General features: G+C 38.3%; 1 long non-coding RNA gene across 10 annotated transcripts in view; it reads left to right on the forward strand.

The window, feature by feature from the left end:
• The window catches only part of LOC102160169, a 387345-nt gene that overhangs the window by 246769 nt on the left and 112771 nt on the right, over positions 1-27805 (forward strand). For all 10 annotated transcript variants that reach the window (XR_002338312.1, XR_002338317.1, XR_002338315.1 and 7 more), the window contains one exon: positions 4242-4377. This is a non-coding gene — a long non-coding RNA (uncharacterized LOC102160169). The remainder of the gene's footprint in view (positions 1-4241; positions 4378-27805) is intronic.

A 27805-nucleotide genomic window follows, 5' to 3' on the forward strand; every position in this document is an offset into this window, starting at 1 on the left:
TATGATAAATTTGGGCTTAGAGGGGAAGGGTTGCAACCAGGATAAGCTTGGATGTGAAACGCAGGATGTTTAAGGAAAAGGAAGGGCAAAATGCTCCTGACAGACATGAGCTTAGCAAGTGTGAGTAACTGCATCAGACACGGGAGCACATGGTGCTGTGAATGGAGTAGAGGTTGGGGTGAAAACAGATCACTCAGGACTTTAGGCCACAATAAAGAATTTGCATTCTTTCCCCCCAAGATAAATGGAAGCCAATAGAGGCATTTCGGCATTGAGTGGCATGAAAATGGAGTGTTCCAGTTTATTGGATGACTTTGAAATAATTAGAGTGCTTTTGTAGTAGTATTCAAACTTTGAAACTAAAGTGAATTTAGAGACCGCATTGCTTGCTTCTCTGTCCTAGATGGAAACTGCTGTCTACACTGATTAATACCCTTGCCTGAGACACAAGTTTGTCTTTTATCTCCAGTTCATAGGTTTTTTACTGTGCTACCCCATACATACCTGCACACAGGTTTACTAATTTTTCTTCAGTATCAATCCTTTCCTTGCGTCCTCCTTCTAAGTGAGATCAGTGAGGAGTCAAGATCTATCATGAAGATAGTAAAATATTCTCACAGCTAGTGGAACTGGACTGGAAATTGGGAAGAAAAACTTCACGAGAAATAGACCCTTTATGTGTTCTTTTTGCCGTCACCTTATATTCATGAACGGCTTATTCGAGGTCATTCATATTGTTTTATGAAATAAGTTATTTCTGGTAACAGGCGGCGTAACCTTTTGGTTTTTTTTCTTTTTATTTGCCAAAGAGGGAAAGGAGAGCACTGAAAATTGAATGGTTGGCAGTTGCTAGGCACCAAGCAGACATTTGGGAAGTGGTGATGAAACACGAGAAGATTTAAAAATAAACAACCATTTTAATCTTTAACCACAATTCCCAATGAAGCAGACTAAGTTATCTGATTACTAGTATTCTCCAAACAGACATTTAACAAGAGAAGTGGCATAATGTTTTTGAACTTGTAGTGCTATATCAGTTGTGCTTACTTAATAGAGTTATTTTTCTTCACACTGTCAGGTCGATTAAAATTTACTTTTATAATTTTCATGTTTAGTGGTTGGAGAGGTAGACGGTTGTTTGCAAAGCAAAGTGAAAAAATCTATGCCATTTAAATTTCAGTACAGCCAGCTTGAATATTTCTTTAAGGAGATCCTTGTAATCTGGGTAGAAAAGAAATAAGTAATTTATTCACTCCATGATCCTTGGTGGGGTTTTTTTTTCTACCATCATGTAGAGCTTCCTTATCAGAACTTCAGCCTTCTGACCCTCTGAATTAGTTGATTCTGACCTTGAGATGTTACCAGCTACATCTCCTGTTCTCCACATCATTTCTTTTGCATTCATGGCTCCTCTGAAAAAAAGTACAGTGTCTCCCCTAAACTCTGTGGAGCCTTAGTAATCTCAGTCATAAATAATGTCAGCTTTGTGCACTGCATTTTGTATCTGTGGTCATAAACTTCAACAATAAATGAGATGGACCTAACTCTACTGGGAAAAGCAATGGCCTGATAATGTGTTACTCTGCAGAATTAGCAGTTCAGGCTTATGACACAAGGCAGCATCGTGAGTAGTTGAAAACACAGCCTCCAAGGCCAGACTGCTAAGGGTTGAATCTTGCTCTACTACCAACCAGCTGTGTAACCTTAGGAAAGTCACTTATCTTTTTTTTCCCTATTTTCTCATTTGTAAGAGTGGAAAAATAACAGTAACTACATCATCATTATTAAGATGGTTAAAAGGGATGATGTTTGTAAAGCTTTTAGAAAGTACCTGGTATAGAAAATACTATATAAGTCATCTGATGAATAAAGTAAAATATAGACTTGTACATAGGAATGATCTCATAACAGACCCTGGTATTTGTCCACTTTTTGCTCTCAGTCTTTTTATTTTTTTCTTTTTCTTTTTTTTTTTTTTTTTTTGTATTTTTACCACCGCACCTGTGGCATATGGAGGTTCCCAGGCTAGGGGTCACATCGCAGCTGGAGGCCTGCCATAGCCACGGACACAGCAATGTGCGATCCGAGCCATGTCTGTGACCTACACCACAGATCACTGCATAGCTAAATCCTTAACCCACTGAGCAAGGCCAGGGATTGAACCTGCATCCTCATGGATACGATTTGGGTTTGTAACCACTGAGCCATGATGGGAACTCTCTTTTCTCTCATTCTTAAACTACACCCAGAAAAAAGATCTTTTTAATTGCTACCAAAAGACAGGCATTATGAATAAATAAATACAACATTTCTATTTATAGCAAGTCAGTCCTTGCTTTGCACTGTTGTTTGCCTTGTTGTTGCATGAAGTTCAGTTACCCCAGCTTAGCTAACACTAATCCTCCAACAACATGATTTAAATTTCAGTTACCAAAGCATATTAACTGAGCCAGGGCATCTTTGACTGCAAACTTGCTGCTAACTCCTTGGTCCACAATCAATAGCAGATGCCCATCACAATCAGTGACCCATCATGTTATTTCTTTCAAAATTTGTCAGTGATTAATCACTGCACATCTGTTATTCAAATCCTACAACAAGACAGCGAAGCATGTAGTTGTGGGGTTTCCTTGTCTGCCAGTGACAGATCCACAGGACATTTTACACAAATGGATAATCCACAGAGCTAACCGGCCAGGAAGGATGAAAATGCAATGAAGAGACAAGTGATTGCATACTGAATGAACGTAATGGAGCTATGGAAGCCATAGCTGAGTGTGGGGAATGTTGACACTGGCCCATCTGAGAGGCTGTAGATATGAAGCCAGAGGAACTTAGTGAAAACTTAGTGAAGGTGAACTTATCAACATAAATGAGGAAAGTGGTTGTGACAAAAAGGATAAAGCTGCCCTAGAAGAAAGTGACCTCTTCACATAAAAAGAATTCAGAGATATTTCACAACATTGAAAGCACAAAGGCTAAAATGTTTGAAGCTGATCAAAACTTAGCGCTATGATAATTCCCCAAAGGAGGAAAGATGCTCTTCTTGTATCTGAAGTTATACCATGACAAGGAGAAGCAAACACTGGTCAAACTACTCCTGATAAAAGTACAGAGAAGAATTTTAATCCCCAGTGGTTCCAGTATTTTAAATTGCAAGGTACCAAGTAAATATTAGTTTTTCTCTCTTGTACATTTCCATATACATTTATGAACTATGATAAGAGAGTTTTTAAAGTTTTGACAAACATTTTTTAAGGTCATGGAAGAATTGTAACTTTTCCCACCAATTATTAAGATGACTTTGTGTAGTCTCAGTTTGCATGGTCATTTCTATGGCCTTGCACTTCTGGGCAGAATGACGATTACCTGTACTATTTTGGAGGCAGTGCTAATCCAATAACGGGGTGGGAAAGCAAAATGATTATGCTGGTTGGGGAAGAGCCTTTAAAACAAGAAAAGTTGTATTCAAACATGGTAAATTGTTCTATCCTTGGGCTGTTTCTTGAGCCAACATTTAATCACCATTAAATACTGTCATAACACTTCATTTATTTGGATTATTCAGAACCGAGGATTCTCTAAATAGATCAAAATATCTGACATCTCCGTTCTCATTTCCTGGCCCTGTATTTTTCACAGGAAAGGAATTGAAGAAGTCTTTTCTTTTTCCTTCAGCAGTTCAAGAGAGCGTGTCATTGGACATAAATTATAGGCTCAATATAGAACCTGAATTGTGTAAGATCCCACACTAAAGGGCACTGAATGTCAATGTTCATCTGAAATAACAGAGAGCATTATAGTCATTTTCTCCAACTTGAGAAAGAACACAAACTTTAAGGTTTTGTAAGTAGCCATCAATAATATTTTGATATTTACAGACTCAATGTTTTTAGATCAGAAAATAGATCTGAATAGTTTGGTTATCTCTCTTCCATCCAGGTCTAACACTTAAACATAATGAACTTGGAGTTGGGAAATTCTATACATCTTAAGGATTGCGTATATGTCAGCATCCTTAAGAATATTCCTTCTTAATTCAGGATCATGTAATATTAACTCTTCCTTTATCAAACTGAGCCTCAATCAAAGATAGACTTCCACAATTCTTTTTTTCTCTCTTATTTTGTTTTATTGAAATCTAGTTGATTTACAAAATTGTGTTAATTTCAGCTGTACAACAAAGTGATTCAGTCATACATATGCACATATTCATTCTCTTTCTGATTCTTTTCCCACAGAGATTATCACAGAATACTGGGTAGAGTTCTCCGTGCTATACAGCAGGTCCCTGTTGCCCAATCATTCCATATACCTCAGTCTGCATGTGGCAACACCAACAGCCCATCCCTCCCATCACTGAGCCTGTCCCCTTTGGTAAGTTATATGGTTTTTCAAACTGTGATTCTGTTTCTGTTCTGCAAATAAGTTCATTTGTATTCTTTTTTTTAAGATTTCACATCTAAGTGATATCATATGATGTTTGTCTTTCACTGTCTAACTTCACTTAGTATGATAGTTTCTATGTCCATCCATGTTGCTGCAAATGGCATATTTCATTTTTTATGGCTGAGTAATATTCCATTGTATATATGTATCACCACATCTTTATCCATTCCTCTGCTCATGGACATTTAGATTGTTTCTATATCTTGGCTACTATAAATAGTGCTGTAAGACTTCTACATTTCTTAATGGAACCTTTGCTTCTGTATCCTTTCCTAAGAGAGAAAGAGATAGCACTAGAGTCATAAGAAGACCTTCACAATTATTACTCTGAGCTGTACATGTAAAATCTCTAAGAATCAGGAAAGCGTCACTAGAGGCTGGGGCTTCGTGGCCCTGGCTGCTGACTCCTGTTGCCTCACATTGTCTTTCCCGATTTTTTTCTCTTGGAAAAATTCTCAAAATAAGTTGCAGCCACACTTAGACTTCATGCTACTTGAATTCTTAAAAGTCATTTAAAAATTACCAGAATATTCTACATTCTAAAACATAAAAACATGGAGTTCCCATTGTGGCTCAGTGGGTTAAGAACATGACATAGTCTCCCTGAGGATTCCAGTTCAATCCCTGGCCTCACTCAGTGGGCTGGGGAACCAGCATTGCCACAAATGGGTTACATATGCAGCTCAGATCCAGCATCACTGTGGCTGTGGCACAGGCCTCAGCTGCGACTCCAATTTGACTCCTAGCCTAGGAACTTCCCATAGGCAGGAGGTACAGTCATAAAAAGAAAGAAAAAAAATCAAGTACATAGGAAACACACCTGTGATTGCAAATGGCAGCAATTATAACATGTCCCATTTTTAATCAGAAGAAGAGGAATGCAATAAAAAATTCATCATCAATGTAATGGGCAAACCTCAAAAGGCAGACCTTATGTCTTGGTGGTGATAGTGTGGTAAAACAGTGTCTCTTGATTGTCTGCTTCTGGGAGGGTAGATTGGTAAATACCTGTATGTAGGAATATAAAGCTACATAAACATCAACTTAGCAATAGCCATCAAAAGTCAAAATGGGGGACCCTTTAGCCATTAATTCCACTTCTAAGACTGATCTAACGTCTTGAATATTTATGAAATTATGTAAGTACAAGAACATTCACTGCAGAATCAAAATACAAAACAATTGAGGACACCATGGAACAGATTATTAAACATAAAATTTCTACCAAGGATCCAATAATGTAAATTTTAAATACTAAGACAGTCTTAAGATAGATCTCCTTATGTAAGATTTACAAAGAATATATTATGGAAATGGTTTTGTGACTCTTGGACTCATAAGCCCAGGACCAGGATTAAGAGGAAGGGTCAGAGATCTGCAAGGTCATTATTTCTAAGAGGGGGAAGGAGAGCTACTCCAAGTTGGGTGCTGCGGAGAGAAACCACTCAGAACTGAGTTCCTAATGTGAATTTACATTGTCGAATGTTACAAGAGCTTGGTGCCTGGTCATACCCTAGAAAGCGCAAGTGGCCTGTGGTAGTGCATCTTCGTGGCTGCACTGGTATCAGCCAGCACTTTGTCAAATCAAGCAAGACATGAGTATTTTCTATGGACAGATGTGGCTCACTGGATAGCAGGTGAAGTGGCCTCTTAACTTACTTGGGAAGGGACTTAATGTTGCAGATACATTTAAGTTTGGTAACCAGCTGACCTTGAAGTCAGGAGATTATTTTTTTTTTTTTTTTTTTTTTGTCATTTCTTGGGCTGCTCCCGCAGCATATGGAAGTTCCCAGGCTAGGGGTCTAAATGGAGCTGTAGCTGCCAGCCTACGCCAGAGCCACAGCAACGCAGGATCTGAGCCGCGTCTGCAACCTACACCACAGCTCACGGCAACGCCGGATCGTTAACCCACCGAGCAAGGGCAGGGATCGAACCCGCAACCTCATGGTTCCTAGTCGGATTCGTTAACCACTGCGCCATGACGGGAACTCCAGGAGATTATTTTGGATTGTTCTGGGCGCAGTGTTAGAGTTCAGATCCAAGAGTGTGCTGAAAATTAATATCTGACAAAAGGGAGGTAGAGTCGGAATATGCCTGGGTGTGTGCTATTCAGATTGTCATCAGCCTCATCTACTGGGATTTTTTTAATAGGAGAAAGTCACAGCACTCGCACACTCAGCTTGTTGGGAGTGAAAGGCATTCCTCCACTTCAGCAAAGTGACTTGTTTGTGGCAGGGATACAAGGCACGGAAGCAGTAAGTGCCATTAGAATAGTCAATATCAGGAGCAGGAGAAAGCATGGTGACCTAGACAGTGGACTCACAACCCATGCCAGGGTAGCAGAAGGCTTCGGGGTGGCAAGTAGGGACTGTGGCATCATGGGCAGTGGCAACAAAGAAGGAAAAACATGAAAGCAGGAATGGCCTTGACAAAGGATCACCGCTGCCCACTCAAAATCAAAGAATTCATCCATCTACACATTCAGAAGCTTGTGGGCCTTCCTGAATGAGCTTGGGGGGATTTGGAGCTGATGGGAGACAGGGTATGGCTTTCTGAAATTCTGCTGAAGGGCACTGAATTAGAAAAATAATGTTTTTTTGAACAATAAGTTTAAGCATTCTCTAGTTCTCATTTAGTGTGATTTGGGAAAATACAGGTAAAATTGCATTAGAACCAATTCAGACTTTAGAAATCTAATTCCTGTTTTACTTCTATCTTCTTTATTAAGAGGAATAATTTTCACATTAGGAAGAGCAGAGTCACTGTTGTTAAGAAAAATATCAAAGAGCAATCTAGGTGAGGAGGTAATTACTGCATGTTTCTCTCATAATGAAAAAGTTGCTGATACGATTGTAGAGCTACTATAAATTATCTTCAAGAACTTGTGGAAAGTAGAGGAGGTTCCTCAGACTTTTTTAAGTTTTCTAAGAGGAAAAGTGTCTATTCTGGGGTCATATATGTGATTCGAATGCTTAGTACACTTCAAAAAGGATTAAGAGGATGTTTTTGGATCACAAAGAGCTAACATGGATTCACCAAGAATATGTAATGTGATTTGATACTCTTGAGTAGAGTATATATGTTACAATCTCTCAATTTGTTCATAAGTGATATGATAAAATATAACTTTAATCACAATAATATATCAGCTATCCTCAAACTGAGTATGTGCTTTTAAACTTTTATCTGTAGCTTGACTGATGACAAAGACAGCCATGTTATTCAATTCTCGAATGATATAAACACAGGATTCTGAAAGATGAGCATCTCAAGAGATGCAATTGAACAGAAATGAATATAAATTACCATATCTGTGTTTAAAACAACAAATGCAGAGTACATATTTGGGTAACTTTCCTGTAATGAAAATTAATATAAGTTTTTAGTTGGTCAGTGCAAATCGAGTGGATGGGGATGATGACGATCCTCATGAAATATTGTTTTGCGTTAAAAAAAAAAAATTACTCCCCAGGATGTGGAATGTAAAAGTTCACTGTTCTCTGAACAGCATCAAACATATCAAAATATTGTGTTCAGTTTTATCAGATTTTACCAAGACGTGTATACCTTAGGGTGCAATTGTTGAAGAATAGCCAGAATCATGGAAATTAACCTGGAAAATAGAAAACTTCAATAATACACTATAGCTGGAGTTCCCGTCGTGGCTCAGTGGTTAACGAATCCGACTAGGAACCATGAGGTTGTGGGTTCCATCCCTGGCCTTGTTCAGTGGGTTAAGGATCCGGCGTTGCCGTGAGCTGTGGTGTAGGTCCCAGACGTGGCTCGGATCCGGCGTTGCTGTGGCTCTGGTGTAGGCCGGCGGCTACAGCTCCAATTAGACCCCTAGCCTGGGAACCTCCATATGCCGCGGAGCGGCCCAGAAAAGACAAAAATAATAATAATAATAATAATAATAATAATAATAATACACTATAGCTGCACTTTATTTGAGATCATGAAGAAGATGCGTGCAATTTTTTTCCTCTAGATTTTCAATTGCAAAAATTACAACATGGTGGTGCATTGACTGCTAAAGCCTGAGGTGGTGAGAGATGCAGCTGGAGGGTAGAAGGGGTCCAAGCGTGAAGAGGTAGAGCATGTTAAGGATGGTGACAATGCAAGAACACAGTGGGGCTGGAAGGGGAGAGACAGGAGCCAATTTGTATTTTTTGGAGAATTTCTTAAGCTTCATTGGGATAACAGCATCTTAGAGAAGACACTATGAAGCAGGTCCCCGCCAAAGAGTTGGAGTCTAGATAGGGTAACATCCAAGATTAGTGGATCTTAACTCTGAATGTACACTTTTGGAGAAAACTGAAACACTACTTAATTGCTTTTCCAGAATTATCTTGTGGTCACAGTTGCTCTTATAATTAACAAAAAGTCAAGGTTTATATTTCCTTGAGAAAATTTCAAAATTCTAATCTGGAAATAGCTCACACAGAAATACAGTGAATGAGAAGAAGGAACACTAATAAATTATAAACTGGAATCTAATTAGCAGGGAAAACGAAGCACAAAACAATTCAAAATAAGCTTATTTGAGATAGGCTTTAGTTTCTGAAGCTCTAGAAAATAAGCTTACTCATTTACCAAAAAAATTTGGAATTGAGATGTTGCTACCACCACCATCATCATTGATAATAAAAACATAAGCCTTTGAAAGCACTACCATATATATATATATTTTTTTTTTTTTACTTTATATATATATATATTTTTTACTTTCAAGTAGATAACAATAAAATAGCCAAGGTCTTGTCTTGGCAAAGGATGGGTCTGTTTATTACCTACTATGGAGAAGACTAAATAGCAGAAACTATAAGACTGAAATTAAGTGGGGTCTGTACTTCATTTTTCAACTTGAATCACAGCACTTGTTAGCTTGAACTAACCTCATTTTTAAATTAGCTTTATTAGCAATATCAGTGAATGCCTACATGTGTGATCTTTCCAAGCCTTTCATTTTATAGCAATAACCTGGGTCAGTCAATATTTTTATGCCCTATTGAGCTAACAAATGGAGATAGAATGACATAGTAGAATGAGGACTAAATTAACAGAGGGTTCAGTTGAGTGGAGTCATGGTTAATTATGGGTACTCTGAAATCAGTCTGAAAGTGGTCAAATCTTGATTCCACTATTTATAAAGCTATTTGACTTGGCATGTATTACTCAATTTTTCCATGTAACTCTACTTTTCTATCATATGAGCTATTAAGTGCCTCATAGTATTGTAAAAAGGTTAGAAAGGTTGAAACAATTAAAATCCTATTGCTGTGCCTTATATATAGTAGATAATCAAACAAGGTTATCTATTACTTTTAGTCCTGACTCTGACTCAACTAGTTATTGTGCAGATCAGGATCACTAACTTCCTTGAGATTCAGTTTCCTCATCTCTAAAAGAAAGGCATTGGCCTAAATACTGGCAAATGACCCTTTCAGATCGCCTCAGTCATTATTTCTTTCTAATATCTTCATCAGTTTTGTATTGGCTGTCTATTATGTATGAAGAGTTATGCTTTGGAATAATGGGTTATATGGATAGTTTATGGCCTTCCAGAGTATACAAAAAAATACAAAGGAGATAAGACATAAACATGTAACCCCAATGCAGGTTCCATGGACAACTTTTGTGTGCCCCATATTGTATATAAGGTTCAGAGAGAGGAAGAGAGGGGAAAATAAAGGAGAGAAGCATTTGGGTAATACACAGAAAAAACATGAAGGTGGGAAAGGACAACAAATGATTAGGAATGGGACATATACCACTTTAATGTGGTGGAGAATTCCTGTAGTAAGAGTAGAAGAGGAGTTTTGAAAAAGAAGTGCTGCATACTGAATGCCTGAGAATCATGGTCATTCTGTAAGCAAAAAGAAGCTGTTGAAGATTTCAGAGCAGAATCATTGTCCTGGTTAAGAGGAGAGAGGAGACTGTTAAGGAAAGGAGAGATAAGAGGTAATAAAAACAATCTACCCTTAAAAAGGAACCCTCTTAACACTGTTGATGGGAATATACATTGGTACAACCACTACGGAAGACAGTACAGAAGTTCCTCAGAAAACTAAACATAGAACTACCTTATGATCCAGCAATCCCACTCCTAGGCATGTATCCAGGCAAAGCTACGATTCAAAAAATACATGTGCACCTATGTTCATTGCAGCACTTTTCACAATAGCCAAGATATGGAAACAACCTAAATGTCCATCAACAGATGACTGGATTAAGAAGATGTGGTACATATATACAATGGAATAGTACTCAGCCACAAAAAAGAATGAAATAATACCATTTGCAGCAATGTGGATGCAACTAGAAATTCTCAAACTAAGTGAACTAAGTCAGAAAGAGAAGGGCAAATACTATATGACATCACTTATATATAGAATCTAAAATATGGCACAAATGAACCTATCTACAAAACAGAAACAGACTCACAGATATAGACAACAGACTTATGGTTGCCAAGGGGGGAAGAGAGAGGCAGTGGGATGGACTAGGAATTTGGGGTTAATAAATGCAAACTATTAACCTACTGTATAGTACAGGGAGCTATAGCCAATCTTCAGGGATAGACCATGATAGAAAATAACATTTTGAAAAGAATACATATATATGTGTATGACTGAGTCATCTTTCTGTACAGCAGAAATTGTCACAACATTGTAAATTATCTATATGTTAATTTTTAAAACCAACAATAACAACAAAACAAACAATCTACTTTTGATCTAGGGATTGGCATCCTTCTCATGAATTTCCTTGACATACACTCAATACTCAATAGTGGCTCCTATGCACACTTTTCCTTCTCCTCTCTGATGTTGCAGCTGGGTAGCCCTCTTTCCAAAACCTGAACTTTCCATTACTCTAGGTCTCTTTAAGATGCTATTAAGGATTGGGAAGATTGGCTGCCTGCATCTCTGCTGCTACAACCATCCCTCCCTCTGCTGATATATATCATGGAGGCTTCACCTCTAGTAGACTCGTGCTTTATCCAACTACCTACAATTGGGCTTCGGTGCTAATACAACTAAATTCAGACTTTTTCTTCCCTGAGGTTTTTGCTTTGAAACCTTTACTTTCTGCCCTGGAGAACTCGTTGGGCAATGTAGAAACCCCAAGTTCTTTTCCTCTTTCTCTTTAAGCTTCATGCATAAGCAAGTCCTATGAACCCCCTTTTCCTTGGTCCCTTCCTGGTCTCTGAACACTCATAAGATCTCCAGAGCTGAAGACAAACAGCAACAAAAGGAACATCTTGCTCCAAATTTTATCAAGATCAAGAGAATGCAGGGGCAGAAAGATAGCTTTGGTAATTCCCTCCTTCCTCCCAGACATTCCATTGGCCAACCTGAGCAAGGGTTTGCTGGGTATTTCTGCAGGAAGCTCTTTTAGGTCCTTAATAGAACTTTCATATCTGGATTTTCTGAAGAGGTTAGAGTGAAAAGGTCAAGGCGAATGTAGCAAACAGTACCCTATAATAAAGAGTAAGGACTTTGGAATCAGACAAACTTGTCTGGATTCATATTTTAGATTTATTCCTTCCTAGTGAGAAATACTTCTCTAGATCTCTGTTTTCTCATCCATAAATGGGCATAATGGTGTTGTCTAGAAATCTCAATGAAAGGATGTAAACAAAAAAACCTACCACCTAATAGGAGCTCATTAAATGCTACTCTCCCCTCCATTTCCGGCCACAAGGCCCTCTTCCGGCATTCCCCATGAAACTTGCTGTTTTGCGTTTGGTTTGTTATCAATTCAAACTTGTAGCAGAAAAGAGTAAACAGTTATTTTGATAATTTCTGTAAACATTTTATCTTTAATCATAACATTGTTTTATTCCTTATTTAAAATGCTTCAAGCATTTTACTCTTTTGAAGTACTTTTGAACGCTTTGGAAATCAAAACATTGCAGTACCCACCTACTATAAACCCTTGGCTGCCTGGTGATCCATTCATTCTTTAGGAGCTGTCTTCTCAGACATGTCTTTTCTCTGACCTCACTTCCCACCCTAGTGAAGTCAATCATCCTTCCTCTGAACCTTCTTTGAATCATGCATACATCTCTATTAAAACACATGCCTCGTGATAGTATGATACTGTGTGACTCATCCACCTCCTTTTCCGTACTGAGAGCTCCTTGTGGGATGTCCACTGACCATTCCCTCTCCTGCCTCAGACCAAGCATTCAGTACCTTGGCTTCCAAGGGTTCCAATGCTTTAGACTGTGAGCTTTTCCAGGGAAGGGGCACCACCTACTACAATCTTATCTGTCAGAGAATAAATACTCACTAGCTTTGTGCAATATTAATTCTCAAGGAGAGGGAGTTTGCACTAGGTCAGGAACATATTTCAAATTTACAAAACTTGATGTGAATAGTAAAACTATTTTATGCCTAGGATTTTATGCAGTCTTTTCACTTCCGTAATGTTTGAAAATCATTTTCAGGCATGGGGAAATGTTCTAAGGGAAGCTTCTGCTTGCAGTATTGCCTCTAGTAATTTTCTGGAGTTGTGTGAGTCCACGTTCTTCTTCTCTTTGTGGTGGATTCTGGATCTCACACACTTCAAGCTATGCAGTATCCAGGAGAGAGCAATGCTTTGCCTATGCTTGCTGAATATTCACTCTATTCAACCAAATGAACAAACTCTTAAAGTGTTCAAAATAACCTTGCATGTCCTCACTCTTCACTTATTAAGGATTTTTTTTTTATTTGTTTGTTTTTTGTTTAAAGAAGACTAGCGTGGAAATAGCAAGTCTTTCTTTAGGCAAGTTGTCATGAATATTCTTTTCTATTAATTGTGGTGTTAACAAATTCACAGTGTTAGTTGCTGCTTCCTCTACTGTGGCTTGTTTACTGCTGTAAAATCACAACATATCAAATTCTTGTCTGCCTCAGTCCCTTGATAACATTCACTAGAGAAACACTGGGGAGTAGATTCTACCTCAGAGATATGCGTACATGAACCTTGGTTAATTGAGGAGCGAAAAATGCATTAGTCAAATATCATGTTGAGAACAAAATAATGAAACTATGTTTGACATCAAATATATCTGACTTAACCAGCATTGACCATTTTCAAATGGAGTAGGCAAATCTATCTTCCTAGAATCAATTAGAATCTAGTGAACGTATGGTATATATAAGTCAATTTCTTCTCATTATAAATGTACTCGAACCTAGCTTCGTGTTTAAAAATTGTCAGAGAATTTCATGACTCTTACCTAATTTTCATGCACAGATATTTGGGGCTAAATTTGGGTGCTTTCGGACCAAGAACATGACATAAATGGAAATAGTATTTATTTTCTCTATAGGTAACATTTACTAGTAAAATTCCACCCTATATGAGGTTCTTTGTGAGCTTAGAAATTATAGTCTGCACTGACTTATTTATTTTTAATCTGAATATTTAGAAAATGTGGTGAGGTTTGTTACTGCTGCCATTGAATCTACCCTGAGGTTCTTCTGGGCACTCTGTCATTCTTTCCACTCCCAGAGAACCCTATCAGGTCATTGCACAGTTTTTCCTATTTTCTCTATCACTAAATTTTCTTCCCTCCAGTTCAAATATCTTTTATGAGATCAAGAGTCTAAAATCTCTGTTTCACTGTGCTGCACCCATGCTCAGAAACTTTCATTGACTTAACTACTTATGGAATAAAATCCAAACTCACTTGGAACTAAAGGTGGTTTATGATTATGACATCATCTATGTGGTAAGCCCAGCCCTAAAAGTCTCTGAAATGAACCTAATGATATCGATGATATCTGATATCATCCAGTTGCAATAACTGTTCCATGTACATATGCTTCCTTGTTTCAAATCACTATTTTATTTCCCTAAATCAGAATGGCCCTTGCTCCTCCTACTGAAAACCTTTAAATATATGTGTAACTCCCAGGTTCTCTGTGGCTCTATTTGTGATTATTATTATCCAGACAAGATCTCGTCTTTCTAAGAACTAAGTCTGTGTTGAAATGAGTCGGGTTTTGTTTTTTTGTTGTTTTTTTGTTTGTTTGTTTGTTTTTGTATTTTTAGGGCCACACCTCCAGCATCATGGAAGTTCCCAGGCTAGTGGTCAAATCAGAGCTACAGCTGCTGGCCTACACCACAGCCACAGCAACTCCAGATATGAGCTACATCTGTGATCTACACCAAAGCTCACGGCAACACCAGATCCTTAACCCACTGAGCCAGGCCAGGGATTGACCGTGCGTCCTCATGAATGCTAATCAGATTTGTTTCCACTGAGCCACGATGGGAACTCCTGAAATGAGTCTTACTATTTTGTAATGAAATTGTTGAGACGTGTTACCTATTCTTCTATTTTCTTAAAGAATGTATGGACAGCTGGGATCATTTCTTCTTTAAACATTTGATAAAAGTTTGTGAAGCCATTCATAACTGGATTTCTTGTCTTCGCTTTTTTTGTGAGAAGATTTTAAATTGAAGATTCAATTTATTTAATAGGTAGAGAGTGATTTGGATTTTCTCTTATGTCAGCATTGGTAGTTTATATTTTTCAAGGAATCTGTTCATTCATCTAAAGTATCAAAGTTATTGTTTTAAATCTGTTTTCTCAGAGTGTTTCTTTTTGGAGTCTACATATTGTTCTGCTTTTAAGTTCAGTAATCTTTTCTTCTGTAGCATTTATTCTGCTTTTAAGCTCATCCAGTGAATTTTAATTTCACTTATTACATTTTTCAATATTAGAAATTCCATCTGTTTTTTTTAATAGGTTCAATTTGTCATCTCATTTTGTTCATGGTTGCCTTTAAATCCTTGAATATATTTATAGAGCTGTTAAAGACCTCACCTACTGATTCCATCACCTTAGTAATTTCTGGGCTTATTTCTATTGGTTGACTTTTTTATAACTATAGATCATATTTCCCTGCTTCTTTGCATGTCTAGTAATTTTTAAATGAGATGCTAGACATTTCGAATGTTTAATTGTTGACATTCTGGATTGTATTGTCTTCCTTAAAAGAGTATTGAGTTTGTTTTTGGTCAGAAATCTACTTACTGGGGAATCAGCTTGATATTTTCAGTGTTTGAATGCAGTCCAGTTCCGTGCCACTTCTAATAGTTGTTGAATTTCTAGTTCCCTGGTAGTTATCTCAACCTTGTAAAATGTAGCTAAGGCATGGACACCTTTGTATTATACCAAAGTCTCACTGACAGCCCTGTGCAGGTTTCTAGAGCTCTTGCTGTGTGTACTCCTTTCTCTCCATTATTCTCTCCTGCCACTCCAAACACCTTAGCTCCTCCAAACTGTGATTAGTGAGATCTCTGATTAGGATTCATCCTTCTGCCTTGGCTTCTGCCATTGCCAGAAAGCCTGGTTCATCACAGGGCTCACCTTTTCCTTGTTTTCCTTCCCTTAGAGATGCTGCTTTATGCTACCTATTGTCGAATGTCTGAAAACATTTTTTAAAATATATTTTGTTTAGTTTTCTAGTTGTGTACAACAGGAGAGCTAGTTCAGGATCAATTGATCTATGATGGCCCAAGGTGAGGCTTCATATTCCCCAAATGCAACTATTTATTAGGAATTTTTATAACGTCAGGGAATTGTCTTCTAAAAACATAATTTCTAAATCAGTTTTAATGTTGCATATGCAAACACTGTTTCATTTTTAAATGAACTATTGTTTTGAATAAGTTATTTCTGTGTAATTTTTAGAAGTGATGACTTGATCCATTGATAAGATTGGTACATATTAAATTTTACTGGTCATAGCCTCTGCAATCTACCATACTAATTAGTTCTGGCAAAGTTTACCAATGACAATTAAGGGCAAAGACAATGTTGTCATTCAGTCCTCATCTTATTTAATTTTGAAATTGTTTTTTCCCTTCCCTTTTGAGTCATGACTCTCTCCTGGTAGTCCTCCTTCCTATTTAAAACTTCTCCTTTTCTAATTTCTCTTCTTCTAAGGATGGCTCAAGTGTTAATGTCCTCCAGGGCTCTGCTATGGGGACCTTTCCCTCCAGAAAGTGTGGGCAAGCTCCTTACTCTCTGGGTTTCAACAGTCACCGATGCTGCTGACCCTCGAATCTGACAAACAAATATTTTTGCACATCTCAGGCCTCTCTCTCCTGAGCTTAAGACTTGTGTCTCAAGTCTCTACCACTGAGATGTGTCTCATAGACTTCACAATATGTGCAAAACTGACTTCATCACCTTCCATGAATCTCCCTTTCCTCCTGCATTCCTCATTTTAGAAATCCACTAAGCTCTTCAAATCAAAATGCCACAAGTCACCCTAACTTGTATCTTTCCTTCAACTGATATCTAATCATCCCTAAATCTTGTAAAGTGTATATTCTAACACTCCCTTGTTTTCAGTCCTCATCTAGAACCTTCTCACTTCTCATCTTGAATATGGCTATGGTCCCCTAATATGTATTTTTCTGCAGTTTCTCTCATGACGCCCTTCACACTGCTGCTATTGTGAATATCTAAAGGAATTCAATAATATGATACTCACCTGCTCAAAATGTATCAGTTTTCCCATTTACATATAGAAAAAGGACAAAATCCAAGTTCCAGAGGTTGTCATGGAAAGCCACCTCCATTCTGTTTCCCATCTATTATCAATTCCGACCCTCTTTCTGTGCCGCAAAGAAACCAAGGGAATCACAAGTGGCAGGTTGTTTCATCTCCTCATTCATTTGCTCTCTGTCTGAAATGTTCTCAACTTTCCTTTAATTTTCTTCTGACCTACACCCACCCCCAATACGTATTCATGGTATTGAATACAAGAGGCACATCAGGTGAAAAAATAAGTGAGGCAATGGTAGAGTAGAATTACCATGAACATGCAGAATAACATTGAAAATGAAAACTTTCATGTTTACTTACTTATGAACATATACATCCTAACATTCTTTTTGTCTTTTTGCCTTTTCTAGGGCCACTCCTGCAGCATATGGAGGTTCCCAGGCTAGGGGTCTAATCGGAGCTGTAGCCGCCAGTCTACGCCAGGGCCACTGCAACACAGGATCCGAGCTGCATCTGTGACCTACACCCCAGCTCACAGCAATGCCGGATTCTTAACCCACTGAGCAAGGCCAGGGATCCAACCCACAACCTCATGGTTCCTAGTCGGATTCGTTAACCACTGAGCCATGATGGGAACCCCATCCTAACATTCATAAATTCTGTGAGAGGAGTTCCCATTGTGGCGCATCAGAAACGAATCAGACTAGGAACCATGAGGTTGCGGGTTCGATCCCTGGCCTTGCTCAGTGGGTTAAGGATCCGGCATTGCCATGAGCTGTGGTGTAAGTCACAGATGTAGCTCGCATCTGGCATTGCTCTGGCTGTGGTATAGGCTGGCAGCTGTAGTTCCGATTAGACCCCTAGCTTGGGAACCTCCATATGCCTCAGGTGCGGCCCTTAAAAGACAAAAAACAAAAAAATTAAATTCCTTTAGAATTTTCCTGGTATTCCCATTTCTGTAGTTCCAATTTAGGCCAATACAAATTTTTGACAATTCATATAAACTTAGAATATTTTCATCTATAATAAAATTATAATTGTTATATTTAGTTGGTTTTAGACCAGAAAAAACAATGCTATGAGAATCCTCTATCATGTACTGTTCCCTACAATGTATACATATAATATATGTGTTCTGTATGTATACACACAAATTACCATTTCTAACAAATGCTTTGCCATCACTGGCTTATTTACAATTCTTAGGATCATTCTGGAGCACTTGCTTTGCATTATTTTGGAATTAAAGAAATACAGAATCTATACTGATGGTATGAGTACTTGGTTGTTGTAACCAAATTGGTGTTACATAACTATTTTAAACATTCTGGCAACGAGTTTGTTCAGAGGAAATGGAAGAACATGTAAAACATAATAGCTTTCTCTTCCTCGTCTTTCTTTTCTCTTCATTTATTTATAGATATACTTTTCACATTCTCAAAAATGCTTTTAGAAAAAAATATCCAGCACTCTTTGACATTAAGTTTAAGACCTTCATTTCAGAAGCTGTGATACGCTGGAAGGAAAAGCTCGTTTAAAATAATGAAATAAATGTATAATTTAATATATATGTATTAAATTAAAGGATTCCCTCCTACTGATCCATGGATGAAGCGTAAAGGAAAATCTAAAAGGGAAAAATAGGGAGATACATTAGGGGACCCATCATATCATGGAATATTAGTATTCATTACCAGAAAGCAAGTAAATGGAAACTAACGGCAAATAGACAGGTCAACTGCTTAGTCAGTGCTTGCCAGGAACATATTGGCTATTCCAAGATCAAATGTGAAAAGCAATGTACTCTCACAGGTTGCTTTGCACCATCTGGAGACTCACTGATGTGCCCTCAGCACACTGGTAAATTATAATTAAAGCTGGTTCTATAAATACAGAGGGAGACAGAAAATATGGGTGAGAGAGAAAACAGAAACAGGAAAACACTCACCTCCCATTAGTTATATAAGAAAGATATCTGACTGAGCATTTGGTTCCAGTCTGCAGCTGTGTAAAGGAAAGGAAAAGAAATTAAGAGATTCTGGCATGTAGATCATTCCATCATATTAGCTGAACTATAAATGTAATATGAAATGATGATTGTTGCTAAGCTATGACATTTGTTCATATGGGCAGGAAGGAATTGGTAAAACTGTGAGAAGAACTTGTAGGGCAAAGACAATGAACTTAGACGGGAAGAGGGGAGAGAGAACAAAGCCTCAGCCCTCTTCTGTTTAAACTGTGTTGAGTTTTCAAAAGCACACGCCACACAGTAACAGCAGGGACATTTCTAAAATGAACAAAAAAGACAACTTCTTTTGATAGACTGGCTTACCCCTTGATGAGCCATGAAATTCTATATTAAAAATGAACCAAAGTCATGATACTAAATCAGATTCTTTGCAGCAGTGTTTTGTTTCTCAGACAGGCCTTCATTTTACCAGTTTCCAGATTTCTCCAGGTGGGACAATGTTTTCAAAACACTCACTTCAAGAAAAAGAAAATATAAAATACAAAATTACAAAAGTAAGGCTGTAACCTTGCTAAGCGTCACCTTGACAAGAACATGGCTTCAACCTTGTGTGACCCTCTCCTTGCTTTTCCTTTCAAACCAGACTCACTGTTCAGATATCTCAGTGGGATATGACCGCTAGCGCGCGCACACACACTCACACACACACACACACACACACACACACACAACCTGTAACACTAACTTGTTAGTCACTCATCCAATAAAATTTCATAATAACTATGGTAATTGCAAATCCTTTGCTTTGGGAAGGGGATGAGAAAAGCAAAATAAAGAGGCCACAAAACTAGCAGAATATGATACAGTTCTTTAGCCATATGGCCATTAGTAAGTACGGTTAGTGAGGAGAACAAAGACTCCTATAACTTTGTAGTAATGGAAGTGATTCTCAGTGGTGAGAACCTGAACCGCATGCATTGTCTACATGATATCCATTAACATAGCTGGGTATTACTGTGTATGCTTTATGGATGAATTAACAGATTCAGAGAAGCAACATGGCCAGGGGATCTTGGCCAATAGGTTCTGTAACTGGGATTCAAGTTCAGCTAATTCTAGCCTTGAGTTCTTCCCTTTATACTATATCACTCCCTGTCTGAATCTTGAAGTGAGTTTACAATGAGCAAGTAGATTATGGTAAATAAACCTAGATATGATTATAAAATCGGAATAAAATTTTAAGGTTTAATAGCAAAACAAATACTTTATATTAATATTTCATTTTATGGTTTCTGAAGCATTTTCATAAAATGGATCTTTTATATTAATAGGTCATTTTATAGTTTCTGCAACATTTTCACAAACCCTAGATTACTTGATCTTTATGATATCTCAATGATATGGGCAAAGCCATTATTTTCTCTGCTCTACAGATAGACTAGTTTTAACTCAGAGAGATGAGTGATTTATCCATGGTTTTGAAACTTGCAAACTGAGGTTTGAATTCAGGCCTTAACATTCCCATCCCCAGGAGTTCCCATCGTGGCTCAGTGGTTAACGAATCCAACTAGGAACCATGAGGTTGCGGGTTCGATCCCTGACCTTGCTCAGTGGGTTAAGGATCTGGCATTGCCGTGAGCTGTGGTGTAGGTCGCAAATGTGGCTCAGATCTGGTGTTGCTGTGGTTGTGGTGTCGGCTGGCAGCTACAGTTCTGATTAGACCCCTAGCCAGGGAGCTTCCATATGCCTCGGGTACAGCCCTAGAAAAGACAGAAAGACAAAAAAAAAAAAAAAAAAAAAAAAAGGTTCCCATCCCCAGATGCCTTCACATCCTTCTGGTGCCCTGGGTTGTATAGTGCAGGCTACTGGTATAAATTCACCTACAGATGAGTTTACTATGAATTCTCCAAAACAGCACCCTTAAGTTATTTGGAGTCTAAAGGACCCATTTTAGTATGTTTAGTTCATGTTTCCATTAGAGTTTAAGCAACCTAATATCATTCAAATTTCAGCCTACATAGCAAGATAAGTGATAGAGTAATTATTACTAATCGCTGATACCTGGAAAATGTCACCTGAAAAACATGAATGCTTCATCTCCAATAAACACAGAGTGACTCAAGAGTGAACCAACAGGAGTTCCTGTCATGGCTTAGCGGAAATGAATGTGACCAGCATCCATGAGGATGTAGGTTCGACCCCTGGCCTTGCTCAGTGGGTTAAGGATCCGGCATTGCTGTGAGCTGTGGTATAGGTCACAGATGCAGCTTGGATCCCTCATTGCTGTGGCTGTGATGTGGTTCCCCTCGCCTGGGAAATTCCAGATGCCACAGTGTGGCCCTAAAAAGATTTTAAAAAAAATGAACAGTTCCTCTAATATTTCTAAACATCTTCAGTACCATCCTTGTCCTGAAGAAGGTTTCTCTTTCAGAGAAAACCGAATGATTATCTCAACAAGGAAGTCAGTTCTACTTAAGCTGGTAAAAGCCAGCCCCTTGACATGCTGCAGGTACTCGGTAGTAAATAGATGTTGAATAAATAAATGAATAGATGATAATAGTAACCAGATCCATTGGAATCACTTCATATACCATCTTTGGGAGTTTTAATATTTTCTAATGGACTAATTTTCTCCATTTTTTTGAGAAAATTAGCGTATGCTCTTAGTGTTTGTGAACATGCAGAATATGTCAGTGAAGCAAATGAGAGGTGTAAGCCATTCATAATTTTGTAAGAATATTGGTTATATGTAAACTTGTGTATGATATAAATGAACTACCAAAGCATATAGCAATATAAAAAACTTGAGAATATATGCATCTAGAAATCCCTTTACTCGAAGTATAAAGGATAATGAAGATGCATAGAAGCATGTACTTATGTGAACATTTACAAAGTGAGATTTATAATGTATTTTTTTCTGACCTAACATTTCTCTTTTTCTTAACTTTTTTCATTATAGTTCATGTACAATGTTTTGCTAATTTCTGCTTTACAGCCAAGTAACCTAGTCATACATTTACATGCATTCTTTTCCTCCTATTTTCTTCCATTATATTCTATCACAAGATATTGGATATGGTTCCCTGTGCTATACAGTAAAGTCTCATTGGTAATCCATTCTGAATGTAATAACTTGCATCTATTAATCCCATTCCCCCTCCATCTCTCTTGGCAACCACAAGTCTGTCCTCCATGGCTATGAGTCTGATTCTGTTCTGCAGATGGGTTCGTTGGTGCCACATTTTAGATGCCACGTATAAGTGATGTCATATGGTATTGGCATTCCTAAGAAATAAGAACACATTCTCCCAATAACACTGACCAACAGAAGTGAAGTGTGCAGAGGAGGGGATAGGAACAGAAGATGTGCTTGAACCTGCAAGGTCCTGCAAGTGTTTCTGACATGCTCCTCTTCCCCAGCTCCTCTCAGTGAGAATTGCTTGTCAATATTTCACTGTACTTGAAATTATAGACGTACTAATAGAAATTTTTGCCTCATTAAATTCTGGCCTGTGATAATCTGTTACATTTTTATAGCAAAAATGTTAATTATCATGCATTTTGAAATATTTGCATACAATTACAATAGTTCAGAAATTCCCCTTGTATCTTTATTAGTTGGAAATTAAAATCTACCTGGAAATGAATGAATCTCAATCCTTTCACATACAACTGTATGATCTTGAAGAAGTAACTGAACCTCCCTGATTCTCAGTTTCTAGTAAAATGGGATTAGTTCCATATCTTACATGCTTCCTAAGAATATTCAGTGAGAAAACGGGTAGAGTTTCTGGTATGATAATACATAATATTTGCTCAATAGGTACTTGTTCTTTCCCTCATCTTGTGCAGTTGCCCACTATTAATTTTAGTAGCCCCTTACTTAGTGAGCATTTTCAGGTGCTTCATTTCTGCAATTGAGTTTTTTTGTTTTGGTTTGGTTTTTTTAAACTTGGGCCGGGCATATGGGTTCCCGAACAGAGCTCCGCCACAGCTCCAATGCGCTAATGGGAACAAGAGTTTCCAGGGAACAGTATATTCACTGGACCTGGGCACAGAGGGTCTCGAGATGGCCATTGTCAAAGGCAAGATCAGAGAGGTCATTGCTCCCAGGCCAAGACAAGGTCTGCCCTGTCCTCTCTGATTGCCATCTTTATTGTATTTTCTTAATCTTTGCCTTTATTATTCTTTACATTCTCTCTGAAAACAAGCAAAATCTCAATCCAGGACATTTTTCTTCTATTAGTCATTTTTTTGTGTATGAAACACATGCTGTTTTGACCATTTCCATGTTCATCGTTTGTTTGCTGTTCAGCCACTTGGGATATGAGAACACTTTTGTGAAGGACTGAATTAGCTTTTCATTTAGTGGGGAAGAAAAAGGAATTTAATTCCTTCGCCAACCCAGAAGAAGGAAACATTTGTCAGGATCAACTTTTTAGAATTTTGTTCAATATCTTTGCTCTGAGTCAAATGCCACTTTTTAAATGAAACTTGTTTCTGGTTCCTTCCCTGAAACTCGTGTCTGCTCCTCAGTTTTCAAACAACAGGTCATTGGAAAATTGCTCCTATTGTGTCCATTTGGATTTCTCTTTGACCTCCAAATTCAGCTTTTGTGTTTGTTTATCCAGTTTTCGATTTCTTCTTTTCCCTTCCCCAAAAGAAGTGGTGTGGTTTGATAGACATCCAACTTAAAGCACAGGGACAGAAACATACTGATTGTAGTTCATTTGGTTGTTGGAAGGTGGAGAAGTTACTGACTTACTCCGTGCCTCATTTTCTTCATCTGTATAGTGGAGATACTAATTTTAATATAATTCCCTCCTTTAAGCCTCCAGCCTGGACACCCTCACTCTGGATAGTCCTTGTGGATGGTGCTTGGAGCACTCCAGGTTTATGGTCACTGGCCTTCAGACACTGCCTGCAGTGACATTTAGTGACAGCTTTAGGGACCGGAAGGGATTGTGGTGGCTGCATCCTTTATCCAATGAGAGCTCCAGGGCTAATTTGATAACCACCCTTGAAAAGAGTATGGTGTTAGGGCTAGACTATCTTGATCACTTCAAAAGATAAAGTAGTTTAGTTGCTTGGGTGATATTAAGATTTGGTGTTCCACAGTACAGAAGAGAAAATAAAATTCTCGTTTCTAGTATTTTTATTATAGAGTGGTAATAACCATCTCAAGATTGTTCTAGGTGTTAAGCTGACTAAGGACACAAACAGTTATAAGCAGTTAATCGAACATGTAAACCCATTATAGGCAACTGTTAATTCTCTGTATATCAAAATGACCCCTTTCTTAGGACTTTGATGATTGAAAAAAAAAAAAAAGTCCTCATTTTCATTCTGCTTTGTAAGGAATTTCTCTACCCTTTTCTACCCCTATCACCATATCACTTTTAAAATCAGCTTAGCAGAGCACCTGACCATGACCTTTCCAATTGAAACCAAATATCTTCCTTTTCATCAATGGGAGGCTGTGACTTTTGGCAGGAAATTACCCAAGGTGATTTATTTACTAATTTTAACATCTTAAAATAGACTCACCCAGACCCGCCTAACTGACAAGTTCCTGGTTAATAAAGAAAAAAGCTCATTTTTGAATAGAAACAACTACTTCAAATCTGAGCTGAATTTGCTTGGAGCATTCTGATTGGTTTGTATCAATTCACTCACTTCACAGTAAATTCCAAGTCCATGGTCAGAAAATAGGTGGGTCTCGGTCAGACGGATGAGAATTTTAATAAAGGAGGAGCCTACAGTCCTGGCACACCACTCAGCAGTGCAATGAAAACTCAGGAACTAATAAAACAGACTTGGAATTGTCTTTCTGGGAATATCTGCGTGTTGCAGAAGGCTTGTTCTTTCTGCAGAATCTTCTGTGCTTTCCTGTGAGATGGCTGTAGAAAAGCAGGACTTACTGTGCCCTTGTACTTTAATCACTCGTGCAGCAACGCAGGGCAATATTATTGTATCATTCAGCCAGCTGACAAGAAGAGATTAAATATTATTTCAACAGCCATACATTAAAGCTCCAAATTAGTCCACAGAACTAGGGTGACCTCCCATGAACTTTTGCCATATGACTCAGAAGCAAGATGCAGCCAGGTTGTGGCCAATATGGATTTTGAGAAAAGGCAAATTTTGACTTCTCTGCTTCACTGAGTTCAGCGTAGGCTGCAGACCCAGAGCTATTCCACACAAAGAGAGAAATTAGCAGCGTCTCTTAAAGCAAGGTTACCAAAAGGGCTCAAAGGACATTTATTTTAAATGAAAAGAACCACTGCTCACAGTGTTTTAAAATCTTAATGGTCACCATAGGGCACCCCTGAATACCACATCCTTGTTGAGCACTTACTGTCTACCATTGCAACAGAAATGGAAACCCAAAGCAAAAGGGAAGCCTTGAAGTCTCTTTTGTCCTTTTGTTCTTCCACGTGGCAGATCCAATTTTTGGAGTTTCAGTCCAAGTCTGCCAATTTGCATTAGCACATCATCCGCCTGGTTACCAGGAAAATGTGCCTGAAGAAAAAAAAATCAGAGCATGTTCACGGTCATTAGGCTTGGAGCAGGAGCATGAATCAGCAGTTTTGAACCTCACAGCTGGGGAAGAAACAGGCCCGGGAGCCAGCAGAGCTCACAGGGAAACTCTCCACTGCCTGGCTAGCCTAGCCATTTCTGCCCCTGGCTACTGGAGAGGGTGGGGAGACACAGGACCTCCATTCTTTGCATCTGCATTTTTATGCTCCTTTAACAAGGACCAGCTGTAAATGTGAAACCTACATCCAACAGTAGGAATCTTTGTTTTTGAAAGAAACAGCAAAAAGAAAAAGATGAAAATTATTCTGATTTGCTTTGGACATTTGATATCTTTGCTATAGGAAAGCAGTACTAATAGTGCGGCTGATTTATGCCATGCACAGTAAATGTACAAGAGATGCAAGATGATTTTAAAATCTTATAATACTGGCATTAATATAGATAATGGACAGTCTGCTTTTTTTCTCTCACAAAACAACCTTTAAATCTTCATTTCTTTCTTTTTTTTAATGGCTGCACCTGCAGTGTATGGAATTTCCCAGGCTAGGGATTGAATCTGAGCCACAGCTACAACTTACAGTCATGGGATCCTTTAACCCACTGCACTGGGCTGAGGGTCAAACCTTTACCTCCACAGTGACGCAAGCTGCTGGAACTTCTTAACTCATTGCACCACAGCAGAAACTCCTAACTCTTCATTTCTTAGGTGGAGAAACAAGGACACAGGCAGGTCGAGTGACTTTTAGATCTAAGGTAAGAAAAACCACTTGATGGTAACCCAGGTCTTGAACCTAGATCTCCAAATTTTTTTTTAGAGCTCTCTTGCTTCACCACCACTAACAAGGTTATCTGTCAAACATACTCTCTACTCCTATCAGCACTTTGGGCGAAAGCTTCGAATTAAAGGGTTGCATTTCATGGGGAGTCTGTGATCAGGGGCAAATGATCAGTTGACCCCTGTGATCCATCAGGAACCCCTTTGAGAGCTCCATTTCAACAGACTGTTTTCTAAGGAGTCCCAAAGTTGAGAGCAGTTGCCTGCAGGACTAGCATCTAAAGGAAAGATGAGTATTAGAGCAGAAATTATATCATTATTGCTCTAGAATAGGATGAGTTTAGGAGGTAGACTCAGACAGCATATGCAGGCAGAACCCCTCAGTATTCTTGAGGGGGGTGGCAGGGAATGAGGTGAACAATGCTTGGGCCAGACCCCACTTTCTCTGCTGTTATGCCCAAACCATCCTTCTCTCCCTGGTCTGTATGAAATCTCATCTTTCTGTGGCTTACGCAGATGATTCTCTAATGCTCCAACCTCTATGATAACGGGATTATTGTGATGGCTCTATACAAAGTCAGAATGTTTCCATTAATGATATACCATTGATTATCTGAATGCATTGAGCATAATCTTCTTTCAGTATTGGGACCCCTTAGGACAGTGGCAGTTGGTATTTATTTTCAAGTCAGGTGGCCACATTTTGGGCCTCTTCTCAGGATGAGCACAAACCACTAATGTGCACACTACCAATCTGTACATTGAAAACTGCGTTTACTAGGATGATTGTTTATTTTAGAAAAAATTAATATTGTTCCATACTTCAATAGAATTATCAGGCTATCCCCTTGTGATAGAATAGCCCTCTGGGGAAACCAGACTTCTTATGGATAAAGAAAAATTAAAACACTGAGAAGATAAACCACATGTACCTTTATGTTGGCTCTACCAGCAAAGCAACTTTATAAAATGTACTATAAAATAATTGAAATTTTTCTTGAAGATGTGAAAGTATAAAAATCCTCTGGAGGGAGTTGCAATAAGTTGTGTACATTTCTTAGAAGTCAAAACAAATATTTATTTAGATGCTTGTTTGTTTATAAAATGTTTTTTCTAAAAAATAGTTTAATAGGAATGATAACGGCTTTGACTCAAATCCAATCTAAAATTTAAAGCTTTGAGTACCACTGTGTAGCATTCCTCATCATAAGTGTTAGAAACTCAGGGACCAATTACAGCACCATTTAACCAAAACTTACCTCCAAGCAAAGGTTTAGGCTTGGCCAGGTGTGCTGAATACAGCAAAAATGTGAAGTCAGAGTGTGCTGTGGCTGCTTCTCATCCATTAGAACTCTTCTCTCAGAGTACTCCAGATAAGAAAATATAATTGTACCTATCAGTTTCTAAATGGATTGCAAGGTTCACTTGAATGTGAACTCATGTGGCTTAGGCAATAGATAAATGTCTACTTGGGATGTTTAGTGTCCTCATCTATAAAGTAGAAATATTAGTAATATCAACTTCTTGGGGTTAGAGTATGAATAGGATG

This window comes from Sus scrofa, chromosome 1, assembly GCF_000003025.6.
Source record: "Sus scrofa isolate TJ Tabasco breed Duroc chromosome 1, Sscrofa11.1, whole genome shotgun sequence".
In the NCBI taxonomy this organism is placed as follows: Eukaryota; Metazoa; Chordata; class Mammalia; order Artiodactyla; family Suidae; genus Sus; species Sus scrofa.